This window comes from Xenopus laevis, chromosome 3S, assembly GCF_017654675.1.
Source record: "Xenopus laevis strain J_2021 chromosome 3S, Xenopus_laevis_v10.1, whole genome shotgun sequence".
Taxonomy (NCBI): domain Eukaryota; kingdom Metazoa; phylum Chordata; class Amphibia; order Anura; family Pipidae; genus Xenopus; species Xenopus laevis.
In genome coordinates, this window is record NC_054376.1 from 49,369,002 (window position 1) to 49,385,161 (window position 16,160).

Genomic DNA, 16,160 nt, shown 5'->3' on the forward strand with positions numbered 1-16,160 from the left:
TTGTGCATATCATAGTCCCACCCATTTCAATTAGATATCCAATCACATTACAAAGTGGATTAATCATAGTCAATTTTAACCCCGGTAATACAAAATCATTGTGAAAAAAGTTTTATACAAAGAAATTTTAAAACAATTTCCTTAAAAAATTTTTTAAAAAGAAAGTCCAAAAAAGTTAAAAACAATTGAAAATCATTTCTTGAAAGTTATTTTTTCTTTGTGCATATCCAGAATGAAAACGTGTCGTGTCCATTGAATCTCATAAAAAAATCCAATACATATCCCATAAATAGGCCATTAATATCAAACCTGTACATAATACAAAAATATTTTAGAAAAATTATTATAAGAGATAATTATCAATTTTGCATACCTGAGGCATTCCTATGACAACCCTTGCATATCTCACTCAGCAGTTTTCTGAGATGCTCCTTGATATGTCTAAGGTTTTGTCAGCACTCAGGGTATTCAATGTAGTTTTCAGTACTTTCAATTCCCTTAAAAAAGGAGAAGAATAAAACAGTTCAACACTAAAGTCAAGTCACTATATTGTGGTGTATATTACATCAACATATGCATACAAAGACCCTTTAATCACCTAAAAGATAAATGAAGCTGGAGTATATTCCCTATTTAAGCCCCGGGGCCAGATCGTATCCAATTTATGAATCCACATCATTTCCAATCTTTTTAATCTTAATAGCCTGTTACCACCCCTCCTGGGTGTCTCTACTGTGTCAATCACCTGAAATTTTAGTTGGCTGACAGAGTGTCGTGCCGTTTGAAAATGTGCCGGGACCGGTAAAGCAATAAGCCCTTTTCGTATCGTAGATTTATGTTTAGAGATACGATCACATATCTTCTGTGTTGTCTCGCCTACATAAAGTAGGCCACAAGGACACTTCAATATATAAATGACATACGATGAATCACAAGTGAAATATTTATCGATGTTATATTTATTACCTCGATGTGGATGATGAAAATGATTACCCTTTATTACTGAATTGCACTGAACGCAATGTAAGCAGGGGAATGTACCAAATTTTGGATTTTGAAAAAACAGTTGTTTGGACCCAATTTTACCACCTATATCGGCTCTTACCAGTTGGTCTCTTAAGCTTCTCCCCCGTTTGTAAGCCAATAGGGGTACCTGTTGAAAAGAAGGTATATTCTCGTGGCACGATTGTAATATGTGCCAATGTCGGCGTATGATGTTGCCGACATGCCTACTTGCTGTGGTATACTTGCTTACAAATGCCAATCCATCACTCTTATTTGCTTCTCTCTTAGTGGGTAACAACAGATCCCTTCTATTCTTATCATGTAGCTTATTGTAATTTACATCAAGTATTTCCTGTGGATAACCTCTATCCTTGAACCGCATTGTCATCTCACGAGCCTGCGTATCAAACGCATTCTCATCGCTGACTATGCGCTTTAACCTTGTGTATTGGGTCAATGGTAATGAGTCTCTCAAGGCCTTCGGATGGAAACTAGAGTAATGTAGTAAACTGTTTCTGTCCGTTGTTTTCCTAAACAAATCCGTTTTCAGTTTAGTCCCCACCCTTGTTATTTGAACATCAAGGAAACTTATAGAACATGGATCATATATTTTGGTAAATTTTAACGTCTCCTCCATGTTATCGAGAAACGTGTGGAATTCAAGTAGGGTATCAGGTGTACCTTTCCACAGAACCAGCAAATCATCTATATAGCGTATATATAGAATACAATGCTTACAAAACATTGGATTCACATATACAAGTGTCTCTTCAAGGAAAGCCATATATAGGTTGGCATATGTGGGTGCCACATTACTACCCATGGCCGTCCCCCTTTGTTGGATATAATACTGGTCACCAAAAAGAAAATAATTCTGATGCAACACAATTTCAAATAAATCGATAATGAAATCTTTTTGTGGTGTACTATATTGGGCTTGATCAAGGTGGTAACGGAGGGCTCGAAGGCCAGACTCATGTGCAATTGATGTGTACAAACTGCTGACATCGAAACTAGTCAATAAAACATCTTGTTCAGGAAGATGTATGGTATTAAGTATGTTAAGTAGATGTGTGGTATCCTTTACATAGGATTTAGTGCATGTTACCAATGGTTGCAAAAGCTTATCCAAAAAGATGGCTAGGGGGCTTAAAACTGAGTCTGTCCCTGCCACTATGGGACGTCCTGGTGGTTTGTTGAGATCTTTATGTATCTTTGGTAATGTATAGAGTACTGGTGTCATGGGGTATTCTTTGATAAGAAAATTCTTCACCTCATCGTCAATTAGACCTTCCTCATGAGCACCAAGTACTCTATCCATTATACATTGTTGTATAGAAGAGAGTGGGTTTGTACTCACTCTCCTATATACCTCCGTCTGTGCCAGTTGTGAATGTATCTCATTGATATAGTAGTCCTTATCCATAATTACTAAGGCCCCACCCTTATCCGCTGGTTTTATTATTATACTGTCATTGTGTAACAACTGTGTATCCCAGCAAAATGACTTTTAAGTCTTAAATTGCGAAAAAATCTCTGCAACTCAATATCTAAATTAAAGGTGTCACATAGGTAAGTGGGACAAAAGGACAAACCTTTACGTAATATGGACATTTGTTGTTCAGTAACTATAGATCTCGAAATGTTATATACTAACGTCTCTTGTTTTTGTCCTTGTCCTTCTTCGCAGATCTGTAGGGAAGCTGTCTGCGCTCCTGTGGATTGTAGTTGTAACGCGGCTCCCTGTCCTGTGGCTGTCTGTTTCCCATTGCGTCTGCGGTATCCCCGCCTGGTCTTGGAGGCTCTGGGGGTCGCAGATCTAAAAAATTGGAAGAGGAAGATGAGGACGCAGAAGTGGTGTAATCCGAGGAGTTCCCCTCTGTAAATACTACTCGTGGCTTCCGATATTTCCCATAGCGTTGCCCAGAGCGTTGCCATCTTTCCTCTCTTTCTCTCTCCGTTCCGAAATCTCGCGTGACTTGATGCGCACTTTCCCCTCTGTCACGTCTATAGGCGTCACCTGCTGGGGCCTTTGCGTAATGACGCTGGCCGTCATTACGCAAAGCCTCCAAGACCAGGCGGGGATACCGCAGACGCAATGGGAAACAGACAGCCACAGGACAGGGAGCCGCGTTACAACTACAATCCACAGGAGCGCAGACAGCTTCCCTACAGATCTGCGAAGAAGGACAAGGACAAAAACAAGAGACGTTAGTATATAACATTTCGAGATCTATACTTACTGAACAACAAATGTCCATATTACGTAAAGGTTTGTCCTTTTGTCCCACTTACCTATGTGACACCTTTAATTTAGATATTGAGTTGCAGAGATTTTTTCGCAATTTAAGACTTAAAAGTCATTTTGCTGGGATACCTGATGTACCCACCACCAGTGTAACTGCGCCAGATGATTCACGAATTACCCTCAAAGAAATGGGTTTGCGTAATAAAAGTAAATTTATACCACCAACCACGGATAATGTGGTAGAGGCGTATGTGAAACTGGTGTTGGGTGACATCGAAAAGCTTAAGCAGAAAACTCTGCGTAATCCTTGGTTGGGACATGAACCTAATTTAAGTCAAAAAGAGAAATTGTGTTTATCTGAGTTGTTACACAATGACAGTATAATAATAAAACCAGCGGATAAGGGTGGGGCCTTAGTAATTATGGATAAGGACTACTATATCAATGAGATACATTCACAACTGGCACAGACGGAGGTATATAGGAGAGTGAGTACAAACCCACTCTCTTCTATACAACAATGTATAATGGATAGAGTACTTGGTGCTCATGAGGAAGGTCTAATTGACGATGAGGTGAAGAATTTTCTTATCAAAGAATACCCCATGACACCAGTACTCTATACATTACCAAAGATACATAAAGATCTCAACAAACCACCAGGACGTCCCATAGTGGCAGGGACAGACTCAGTTTTAAGCGCCCTAGCCATCTTTTTGGATAAGCTTTTGCAACCATTGGTAACATGCACTAAATCCTATGTAAAGGATACCACACATCTACTTAACATACTTAATACCATACATCTTCCTGAACAAGATGTTTTATTGACTAGTTTCGATGTCAGCAGTTTGTACACATCAATTGCACATGAGTCTGGCCTTCGAGCCCTCCGTTACCACCTTGATCAAGCCCAATATAGTACACCACAAAAAGATTTCATTATCGATTTATTTGAAATTGTGTTGCATCAGAATTATTTTCTTTTTGGTGACCAGTATTATATCCAACAAAGGGGGACGGCCATGGGTAGTAATGTGGCACCCACATATGCCAACCTATATATGGCTTTCCTTGAAGAGACACTTGTATATGTGAATCCAATGTTTTGTAAGCATTGTATTCTATATATACGCTATATAGATGATTTGCTGGTTCTGTGGAAAGGTACACCTGATACCCTACTTGAATTCCACACGTTTCTCGATAACATGGAGGAGACGTTAAAATTTACCAAAATATATGATCCATGTTCTATAAGTTTCCTTGATGTTCAAATAACAAGGGTGGGGACTAAACTGAAAACGGATTTGTTTAGGAAAACAACGGACAGAAACAGTTTACTACATTACTCTAGTTTCCATCCGAAGGCCTTGAGAGACTCATTACCATTGACCCAATACACAAGGTTAAAGCGCATAGTCAGCGATGAGAATGCGTTTGATACGCAGGCTCGTGAGATGACAATGCGGTTCAAGGATAGAGGTTATCCACAGGAAATACTTGATGTAAATTACAATAAGCTACATGATAAGAATAGAAGGGATCTGTTGTTACCACTAAGAGAGAAGCAAATAAGAGTGATGGATTGGCATTTGTAAGCAAGTATACCACAGCAAGTAGGCATGTCGGCAACATCATACGCCGACATTGGCACATATTACAATCGTGCCACGAGAATATACCTTCTTTTCAACAGGTACCCCTATTGGCTTACAAACGGGGGAGAAGCTTAAGAGACCAACTGGTAAGAGCCGATATAGGTGGTAAAATTGGGTCCAAACAACTGTTTTTTCAAAATCCAAAATTTGGTACATTCCCCTGCTTACATTGCGTTCAGTGCAATTCAGTAATAAAGGGTAATCATTTTCATCATCCACATCGAGGTAATAAATATAACATCGATAAATATTTCACTTGTGATTCATCGTATGTCATTTATATATTGAAGTGTCCTTGTGGCCTACTTTATGTAGGCGAGACAACACAGAAGATACGTGATCGTATCTCTAAACATAAATCTACGATACGAAAAGGGCTTATTGCTTTACCGGTCCCGGCACATTTTCAAACGGCACGACACTCTGTCAGCCAACTAAAATTTCAGGTGATTGACACAGTAGAGACACCCAGGAGGGGTGGTAACAGGCTATTAAGATTAAAAAGATTGGAAATGATGTGGATTCATAAATTGGATACGATCTGGCCCCGGGGCTTAAATAGGGAATATACTCCAGCTTCATTTATCTTTTAGGTGATTAAAGGGTCTTTGTATGCATATGTTGATGTAATATACACCACAATATAGTGACTTGACTTTAGTGTTGAACTGTTTTATTCTTCTCCTTTTTTAAGGGAATTGAAAGTACTGAAAACTACATTGAATACCCTGAGTGCTGACAAAACCTTAGACATATCAAGGAGCATCTCAGAAAACTGCTGAGTGAGATATGCAAGGGTTGTCATAGGAATGCCTCAGGTATGCAAAATTGATAATTATCTCTTATAATAATTTTTCTAAAATATTTTTGTATTATGTACAGGTTTGATATTAATGGCCTATTTATGGGATATGTATTGGATTTTTTTATGAGATTCAATGGACACGACACGTTTTCATTCTGGATATGCACAAAGAAAAAATAACTTTCAAGAAATGATTTTCAATTGTTTTTAACTTTTTTGGACTTTCTTTTTAAAAAATTTTTAAGGAAATTGTTTTAAAATTTCTTTGTATAAAACTTTTTTCACAATGATTTTGTATTACCGGGGTTAAAATTGACTATGATTAATCCACTTTGTAATGTGATTGGATATCTAATTGAAATGGGTGGGACTATGATATGCACAACCCCCATCCCTCACTTTAAAAGGGTTGTTTGTGGTGTGTTATGGGGCTTGACAAAGGACCTGGGAGGTCCGAAACGTTGCCTATGTATGCTATGGGCTACACAATAAATCTGCACTTGAGCACTTATGCAAGACTAACAGTGTGCTGCTGGTAATTTCTTGGAGTATTGATGTGACCCTTCGACAGGATTGGGGTCTTCCGGTTCAGCACCTGGCACAGCAACTGTGAGACGAGTTGGGAGGTGAGCGCTCCATATTTGTGACTGTTCAGAATAAGTCTGAGCACAGTGACATCTACAGGCCATCTGCACAAACACCACATATTCCCCCCATAGTAGGAAAGCATTTTGCCAGTTGTACTAAACAAAAACAATGCATTTTAAAGCAATAAAATACATTCTTCACATCACATAGTCCTTGGTCCATGCAGGTAGTTTTCTGATTCTGTTAGTACACCTTATAGGTTCACTTTCTTCAGGCATATTGCAGTTGACATCAGGTGGAGGAAAATGTCCTTCATCAAATGGAGCTTCTCCAAAATCATCTCTAACAGGAGCAAGACGACTTGCATTCCATATGCGTCCATCAGACAGTTCATATGTGTATGGTCATCGCTGGCGTCTCACATCAAGAGGTGTAGTAAATATAGATTGTCCTTGTTTCAGTATTCCTGGTTTCTTAATTCTGACTAAAGATCCAGGCTGAAAGTGCACTTCTCTTGCACCACGTTTTCTGTCAGTATAAGCCTTGCATTTGGCTTGTTGACGTTTCACAATGTCAGCAGTAGATGATTTTGTAGGCACAGTATTTTGTGAAAGTTTGATGTCTGCAACATGTAACTTAGTGCGCATGTCTGCCATGTAATAATTCAGCTGGAGATGATTGGGTTGTTGCATGGCGCGTTGCTCTGTAGTTATATAGGAACTCTGTTGTAAATACTTTCAAAGATTTCCCAGTAAGTTTGCTGTCTGTAGTGCTTCTTTCAGAATCGCTCGATTTCTCCATTTGCTTGTGGGTAATACACAGAAGATTTTCTATGCACAATATTCCTCTCTCTCAGAAAGGATTCAAACTCATATGAGACAAACTGTGGTCCGTTGTCTGATATTAACTCCTTTGGATTACCTTCTCTGCTGAAGACTGTAGACAGAAATGTTATTACTGTAGCTGATGTTATATGAGAAACAAATGCAATTTCAGGCCATTTACTGTAAGAGTCTATTAAGGTTATAGCAAATCTGCAGTCTATAGGAGCATCTGTAAAAGGACCGACAATATCAATAGCAAGTTTTTCCCATGCTGAATCAGGAAATGGTACTGGTTTTACATCTGGTCTCAACTTAAATTTGTCTAGAAACTGTAATAGCCTTTGCAAAGGTTAAATCCTGCTCTAGGAGCAGTCTCTCTCTAATGCAAGGTGAGTTTGTTTTTTGTACTATTTGGTCTCTTAGCATTTCATCTGTTAGAGTTTCAAACTCACAGGTAACAACCAGCTCTCTCAAAGCTGCTACAAATTGTTCTGTGGATTCGCCATTATGCTGTCCACGTTGGTGGAATTTATATCTTTCAACAACCACATTTACTCTTGGCATGAAAAAGCAGTAACTGCAGTTTCATAAGTCTCATCAGGTAATGGTAATGAGAATATACGTTGTCCCTCTGCTCCCAGGTAGTGAATAAGTAAAGCACGCTTTCTAGCAGCAGAAATCTCCCCTTGGTCAGCAGCAATACTGTAATTTTCAAAATTACGGATCCAAGCAGTAAAAGGTATGGTAGGCTCACCAGGGTTTGGAAGAAAAGGTGCAGGCTGTTGCAGAGGTAGAAGAGCCATCTCATCGCCAATTTGTTATGTTTTGGGTAGCCGAGGATGAGGAGAGTATAACAGTGCTTTATAAGCAGACTCATGCAGCCATTATACAACAGTAACTTTCACTTTAACTTTCAAGCTGTCCAGGACGCATGCACAGTATAAGTCTGAGCACAGTGACATGTACAGACCATCTGCACAAACACCACAACATTGGTGGCCAGGGGTTTAATACTTTTTTTTTTTAAAAAACACATTGGTGTCCAGTGGAACTTACCTCAGGTCATTCTTTCTTGCCCTCAGCGATTACAGCTTCTTGTGTCCTTTCTTGGCTTTGGGTCTTCAGGACTTCGGCTCTTCAGATTTGGGTCTTCAGGTGTTCGGGAATTCGGGTCTTCAAGTAATCGGGACTTCAGGTCTTTGGGACTTCGGGTTTTTGGGACTTCGGCGCTTAGGGACTTTGGCACTTAGGGACTTCAGCACTTCGGGACTTTAGCGCTTAGGGCTTCGGCACTTCGGGGAATTCAAAACTTCGGGACTTCAGGTTCAGCTTCTCCACTGCTTCAGACCTATGTCTCTATTCTCATATAAATGCATCTTCTCATTGTCAGCTGCAAGATGTCTGGGATTCCATGCTGTATCCAAAAAGATTTGTTTCTTCCCTTCAGACTCTCAGAAGCTCCCTTAAAGGAGAACTAAAGCTTAACTAAAGAAGTAGCTAGAAATGTTGTACATTAAGTTTTGGGCTTCTGTACCAGCCCAAGACAACCACAGCCCTTTAGCAGTAAAGATCTGTGTATCCAAAAATGCCCCAGTAGCTCCCCATCTTCTTTTCTGCTGATTCACTGCACATGATCTGTGCTGCTGTCACTTACTGAGCTTAGGGACCCACTCACAATATACAGTACACATAGAATATATATGTCACAATATAAGGCTGATTAGTAATTAATACAGATAATTACTACATAGCAGCACAGAAACCAGTGCAATTAGCATCAGAATTTAATAATCAGTCCTGCAGCATCAGCTTATATTACAGATCAACCTCATTTTCTGCTTAATAACTTGCGATGACCCCTAAGCTTAGCATCTCAACCACTGCTCAGAGCCCACTGAGCATGTGAGTGTCGCAGACATTTTCCAAGATGGTGACCCCCTGTGACAAGTTTGAAGTCCTGGATCATTGCTGCTATTGACAAGCTGAAACTTTAGGCTGGTGCAAAAAGTTCAGTATATAAAATATGGTAATTTTAGCCATATTCATTTTTAGGGTTTAGTTCTCCTTTAAGATTCCACCTTCTTTCAAGGTTACCTATACAGCAGTCTGTATGCTCAGGTATTTATATATTTTTTTGCTTTGTTTTGGTGATTTTTAAGAAATGTTACAGCTATAATACAATAGAATTGCTCCAGGTGTTAGAGTTCTGGGGGCATTTTTTGATTAAAAGAATGGAACACCAGCAATAAACGAGCAAGGGTTTTCCTGCTAGCATTACCCATGATGTGCCGGTGTTCCATTCTTTTACACTGAATTTGAGGCTGCCAATTCCTCTTCCACCGAGCACCTGGGATTCGCATTCATTCGGACGGCCAGGGTGTGCGAGGGTATTTTCCCTTTTTCCATTGGCATTTTTTGATTAACTTTTTTTTGAGTGACTGTCATAAAATTTATATTAACTTCATACACAGTGATACTGAATTAATTTTAGTTAGGTTATCTTTATTTATTTAAAGTAGTAGAGAGAATATATTAGATAGTCCTATCTAATACTTTGCTACACAAAGCAGGAGATGCTGCTTGCACAGGCAATGGTATTTGGGAAAATACAGTAGTACATTTCCTAGAAAACCTACACTGGAATATGATACTGCACAGTGTGAACTTCAAAATAAGGTAAAGACATTGTCCATTAGGTGGCAGTCCTGGTTAACATGATTTCTCCACATCTGCCTTCATTAAAAATATTTATTTTCAAAGAGTTAAAGTTTTTGTACTATAACCAGTTGAGAAAAACTTTTGACATGACAGCATGAAAAGAGGTGTAAACAGGGCTGCCATTAGAAATCACGGGACCCCGTACAACAACATTTTCGGGGCCCCCTGGGCCACACCCGCCCCACCCTGGCGCCCAAGCCCTGCCCCAGACCCCGCCCACTCCACATCACAGTTAAAAGACCACACAGACATCAGCGCTAGAAAAGTAACCCCCCACACACAAAAGTTATAAAAAGCTATTGATGGTAAGGGCCCCTTATAAGTTTTAAAAAAAAAAAGACATTGGCGCCAGGGCCCCCCCCCTTACAAGTAAAAAAATTGGGGCCCCAAAAAAAATATTTTTTTAAAAAAAACATTGACGCCAGGGCCCCCCTTACAAGTTAAAAAAAATTGGGGCCCCAAAAATATAATAATAATACACTGGTGGCCAGGGGATTAAAAAAAAAAAAAACACAAATTGGTGTTCAGTGAAATTAAACTCATGGCTTCAAGACTTCAACTTCGCCTCCTTTCGTGACTTTGGGTCTTTTCGCCGCTTTAGGACTTCAATTCTGGCTGTTTTCGTGACTTCAGGTCTTTTCGCTGCTTTTAGGACTTCAATTTCGGCTGTTTTCGTGACTTCGGGTCTTTTCGCCGATTTGGGACTTCGGCTATTTACGTGACTTCCGGTCTCTTTGGTGCTTCGGGACTTCGGCTATTTTCGTGGCTTCGGGTCTTTCGCTGCTTCGGGAGTTCGGCTTTTTAGGCTGTTCAGGATGGCAGCAAATCTTCGCTCTGGCAAGGGGGGCCAGGCTCGTATTAAACTGCAGCACTGCCGGGCCCCCTTCATGCCGGGGCCCGGGACACTTGTCCCCCCTGATGGCGGCCCTGGGTGTAAAGGTGATACCTTGATTGGCCAACAGAGATTCTGAACATTTCATTTTCAAAGCTGATTACAAAGAAGCTATGTGGACATTTAGTATGTGACTTTTTTATATACACAGAATTATGTCCACAAAAAACAGGGAAAAACACACAAGCATAATTTGGATTGCAAGCAGTGACAAACACAAGTGGGTTATGCAAATGCAATCTAGGCATCAATTAGACGTAAGGTTGAGAAAAATATTACCTTTACTGTGGCACATGGGTGTGCTCCATTACTGCTGTGTAGAGTCCTGCGCGGGTCCATTTTTTGGGACCCGAACCCGACCCGTACCTGCAACCTGCAATCCGCAACCCGGACCCGCAACCCGCATTCTTACCCGCTTGGACCCGCTACCCAACCCTACCCGCAAGTACCTTATCCGCAACCCGGACCCGGGACCTGCTGACCATCAAGAATCAGGAAGTGCTGTCATTGTAAACCGGAAGTTACATCATCGGAAGTAGACGTGATCAGGGGGGAAAAAGGAGTAAAACAGGAAGTGCTGTCATTATAAATCGGAAAGTGACGTCATCGGAAGTAGACGTGACCAGATGAAAGGAGTGAATATCGATATTGAGAAGACCAGCGGCCGACCCGCAACCCGCAGAACCGCTGACCCGCGGGTATACCCGCACCTGGAACTTCTAAATGCAACCCGCAGGGTACCGCAGGTTTTTGCGGGTAACCCGCTGGTTCCCGACCCGCTGCAGGACTCTACTGCTGCGTCCTGAAAGGGAACAAGTTTTATTAATGTTGGAGGTTGTGTAATCGGCAGAAGGTGGATCTGGAAATACGTTGCTTCGCCTCTCATCTTTTTGCAGCGTGCCCTGCACTGCGAGTGGTACCAGATTTGTTTGTATTTTAGCAGTTGGTTCCTGCTGAATTATGTGTGGAACTTTATTGTTTGTTTACGGTTTAATCCACAATCCTGGACAAGCATAGAAAACTTAACTTTAGCATTCAAGAAAGGAAGGTCATACAGACCCTCAAGAACAAGAATATAATATTTATAAAACCAGTGGAAAAAGGAGGCACAGTTGTCATACTGAATACCTAGAAGCAAAGGCCACAGACAGATGTCTAATCCCAGCCATTACACCAAATTAGACAGTGACCCCATAGGGGTTTATACCAAGGAACTCTTGAACTTAATCATAGGATCTCCAGCATCACAGACAATGCTAACAGACTTGTTGCCAGAAACAACTAAAATAGGCAACATCTACATGATTCCTAAAATGCATAAAGAAGGGAACCCAGGGCATCCTATTGTTTCTGGTATTGGAACACTAACAGAAACATCAGTTTCGGTTAAACAAATTCTAAAACCCCTGGTAAAAAAATACTGCAAGTTATTTAGAGGGCACCAGAGATCACCTAAACAAACTAGCAGACTTGGGAGTGTTACCAGAGGGCACCATTTTGACAACAATGCAGGTAGAATCCCTGTACACTAACATACCGAGAGCAGTAGAGGCAACACTCCGTACCCTGACATGGGGAGGCGCATTTATCAAATTCAAATTTGTCAAATTTCAAATTCGTGTGAGTTTTTTTTAAATCACATGATTTCGATTTTACTCGAAATTCAAATATTTGATTATTTATTAAAAAAAATCAATATGTAAAAATTTGAGCCGAATTTTTACCGACTCGAAAACTCGAATCGAATTCGAATCAAATTCGACCAAACTCGATTAGAGTTTTTTCTATGAAAAAAACTTGAATGTCAGGAAGGCTACAAACAACTCCAAATTGGTCTCTGCACCTCTCCCATTAATTTATACAGTAATTCGGCAGGTTTTAGGTGGCAAATAGTTTGAATTTGAATTCTTAAAGGACCAGAGTATGATTAATCGAATTTTTTTAAAAAACTCAAATCGAGTTTGGATAACTCCCTAGTTGAATTTGACAGTTTTTGACCATAACATTTTTTCGAAATTTGCCCCTTAAAAGGCATGTAAAGGCAAAAAAATAAAATCCAATTTTTACTTTCGTTAATGAAAAATATCTCCAATATACTTTAATTAAAAAATGTGTACCGTTTTTATAAGAAACCCGATTGTATGCAGCGAAATTCTCCCTTCATTTACTGCTGTGGATAGGAATTGTCAGACAGTCCCTAATCATACTTATGAACAGCAGGGGGAGCCCTTGCCTTACTTCCCAGCTATGCAGAACTGAAGCTTGCCGTTTGTTTCCCTGTAGAGCAGTCAGCGAGATTTATAGAAATAGAGATTTGTATTGGAATTTATTTTGGCTTTACAATCCAGTTTACTGTTTCCAACTCCAGCTGCAGGGACAAAGATCACATAGCCAGATTTAAACAGATAAACTGGGATTCTATTTGGAGGATTATTTTGCTGCAGCCACTGGTTCTGCAGAGTTGGAGAAAGTTTAGGCTGGTGCAAAAAGTTCAGTATATAAAATATGGTAATTTTAGCCATATTCATTTTTAGGGTTTAGTTCTCCTTTAAGATTCCACCTTCTTTCAAGGTTACCTATACAGCAGTCTGTATGCTCAGGTATTTATATATTTTTTTGCTTTGTTTTGGTGATTTTTAAGAAATGTTACAGCTATAATACAATAGAATTGCTCCAGGTGTTAGAGTTCTGGGGGCATTTTTTGATTAAAAGAATGGAACACCAGCAATAAACGAGCAAGGGTTTTCCTGCTAGCATTACCCATGATGTGCCGGTGTTCCATTCTTTTACACTGAATTTGAGGCTGCCAATTCCTCTTCCACCGAGCACCTGGGATTCGCATTCATTCGGACGGCCAGGGTGTGCGAGGGTATTTTCCCTTTTTCCATTGGCATTTTTTGATTAACTTTTTTTTGAGTGACTGTCATAAAATTTATATTAACTTCATACCACAGTGATACTGAATTAATTTAGTTAGGTTATCTTTATTTATTTAAAGTAGTAGAGAGAATATATTAGATAGTCCTATCTAATACTTTGCTACACAAAGCAGGAGATGCTGCTTGCACAGGCAATGGTATTTGGGAAAATACAGTAGTACATTTCCTAGAAAACCTACACTGGAATATGATACTGCACAGTGTGAACTTCAAAATAAGGTAAAGACATTGTCCATTAGGTGGCAGTCCTGGTTAACATGATTTCTCCACATCTGCCTTCATTAAAAATATTTATTTTCAAAGAGTTAAAGTTTTTGTACTATAACCAGTTGAGAAAAACTTTTGACATGACAGCATGAAAAGAGGTGTAAACAGGGCTGCCATTAGAAATCACGGGACCCCGTACAACAACATTTTCGGGGCCCCCTGGGCCACACCCGCCCCACCCTGGCGCCCAAGCCCTGCCCCAGACCCCGCCCACTCCACATCACAGTTAAAAGACCACACAGACATCAGCGCTAGAAAAGTAACCCCCCACACACAAAAGTTATAAAAAGCTATTGATGGTAAGGGCCCCCTTATAAGTTTTAAAAAAAAAAGACATTGGCGCCAGGGCCCCCCCCCTTACAAGTAAAAAAATTGGGGCCCCAAAAAAAATATTTTTTTAAAAAAAACATTGACGCCAGGGCCCCCCTTACAAGTTAAAAAAAATTGGGGCCCCAAAAATATAATAATAATACACTGGTGGCCAGGGGATTAAAAAAAAAAAAACACAAATTGGTGTTCAGTGAAATTAAACTCATGGCTTCAAGACTTCAACTTCGCCTCCTTTCGTGACTTTGGGTCTTTTCGCCGCTTTAGGACTTCAATTCTGGCTGTTTTCGTGACTTCAGGTCTTTTCGCTGCTTTAGGACTTCAATTTCGGCTGTTTTCGTGACTTCGGGTCTTTTCGCCGATTTGGGACTTCGGCTATTTACGTGACTTCCGGTCTCTTTGGTGCTTCGGGACTTCGGCTATTTTCGTGGCTTCGGGTCTTTCGCTGCTTCGGGAGTTCGGCTTTTTAGGCTGTTCAGGATGGCAGCAAATCTTCGGCTCTGGCAAGGGGGGCCAGGCTCGTATTAAACTGCAGCACTGCCGGGCCCCCCTTCATGCCGGGGCCCGGGACACTTGTCCCCCCCTGATGGCGGCCCTGGGTGTAAAGGTGATACCTTGATTGGCCAACAGAGATTCTGAACATTTCATTTTCAAAGCTGATTACAAAGAAGCTATGTGGACATATAGTATGTGACTTTTTTATATACACAGAATTATGTCCACAAAAAACAGGGAAAAACACACAAGCATAATTTGGATTGCAAGCAGTGACAAACACAAGTGGGTTATGCAAATGCAATCTAGGCATCAATTAGACGTAAGGTTGAGAAAAATATTACCTTTACTGTGGCACATGGGTGTGCTCCATTACTGCTGTGTAGAGTCCTGCGCGGGTCCATTTTTTGGGACCCGAACCCGACCCGTACCTGCAACCTGCAATCCGCAACCCGGACCCGCAACCAGCATTCTTACCCGCTTGGACCCGCTACCCAACCCTACCCGCAAGTACCTTATCCGCAACCCGGACCCGGGACCTGCTGACCATCAAGAATCAGGAAGTGCTGTCATTGTAAACCGGAAGTTACATCATCGGAAGTAGACGTGATCAGGGGGGGAAAAGGAGTAAAACAGGAAGTGCTGTCATTATAAACCGGAAGTGACGTCATCGGAAGTAGACGTGACCAGATGAAAGGAGTGAATATCGATATTGAGAAGACCAGCGGCCCGACCCGCAACCCGCAGAACCGCTGACCCGCGGGTATACCCGCACCTGGAACTTCTAAATGCAACCCGCAGGGTACCGCAGGTTTTTGCGGGTAACCCGCTGGTTCCCGACCCGCTGCAGGACTCTACTGCTGCGTCCTGAAAGGGAACAAGTTTTATTAATGTTGGAGGTTGTGTAATCGGCAGAAGGTGGATCTGGAAATACGTTGCTTCGCCTCTCATCTTTTTGCAGCGTGCCCTGCACTGCGAGTGGTACCAGATTTGTTTGTATTTTAGCAGTTGGTTCCTGCTGAATTATGTGTGGAACTTTATTGTTTGTTTACGGTTTAATCCACAATCCTGGACAAGCATAGAAAACTTAACTTTAGCATTCAAGAAAGGAAGGTCATACAGACCCTCAAGAACAAGAATATAATATTTATAAAACCAGTGGAAAAAGGAGGCACAGTTGTCATACTGAATACCTAGAAGCAAAGGCCCACAGACAGATGTCTAATCCCAGCCATTACACCAAATTAGACAGTGACCCCATAGGGGTTTATACCAAGGAACTCTTGAACTTAATCATAGGATCTCCAGCATCACAGACAATGCTAACAGACTTGTTGCCAGAAACAACTAAAATAGGCAACATCTACATGATTCCTAAAATGCATAAAGAA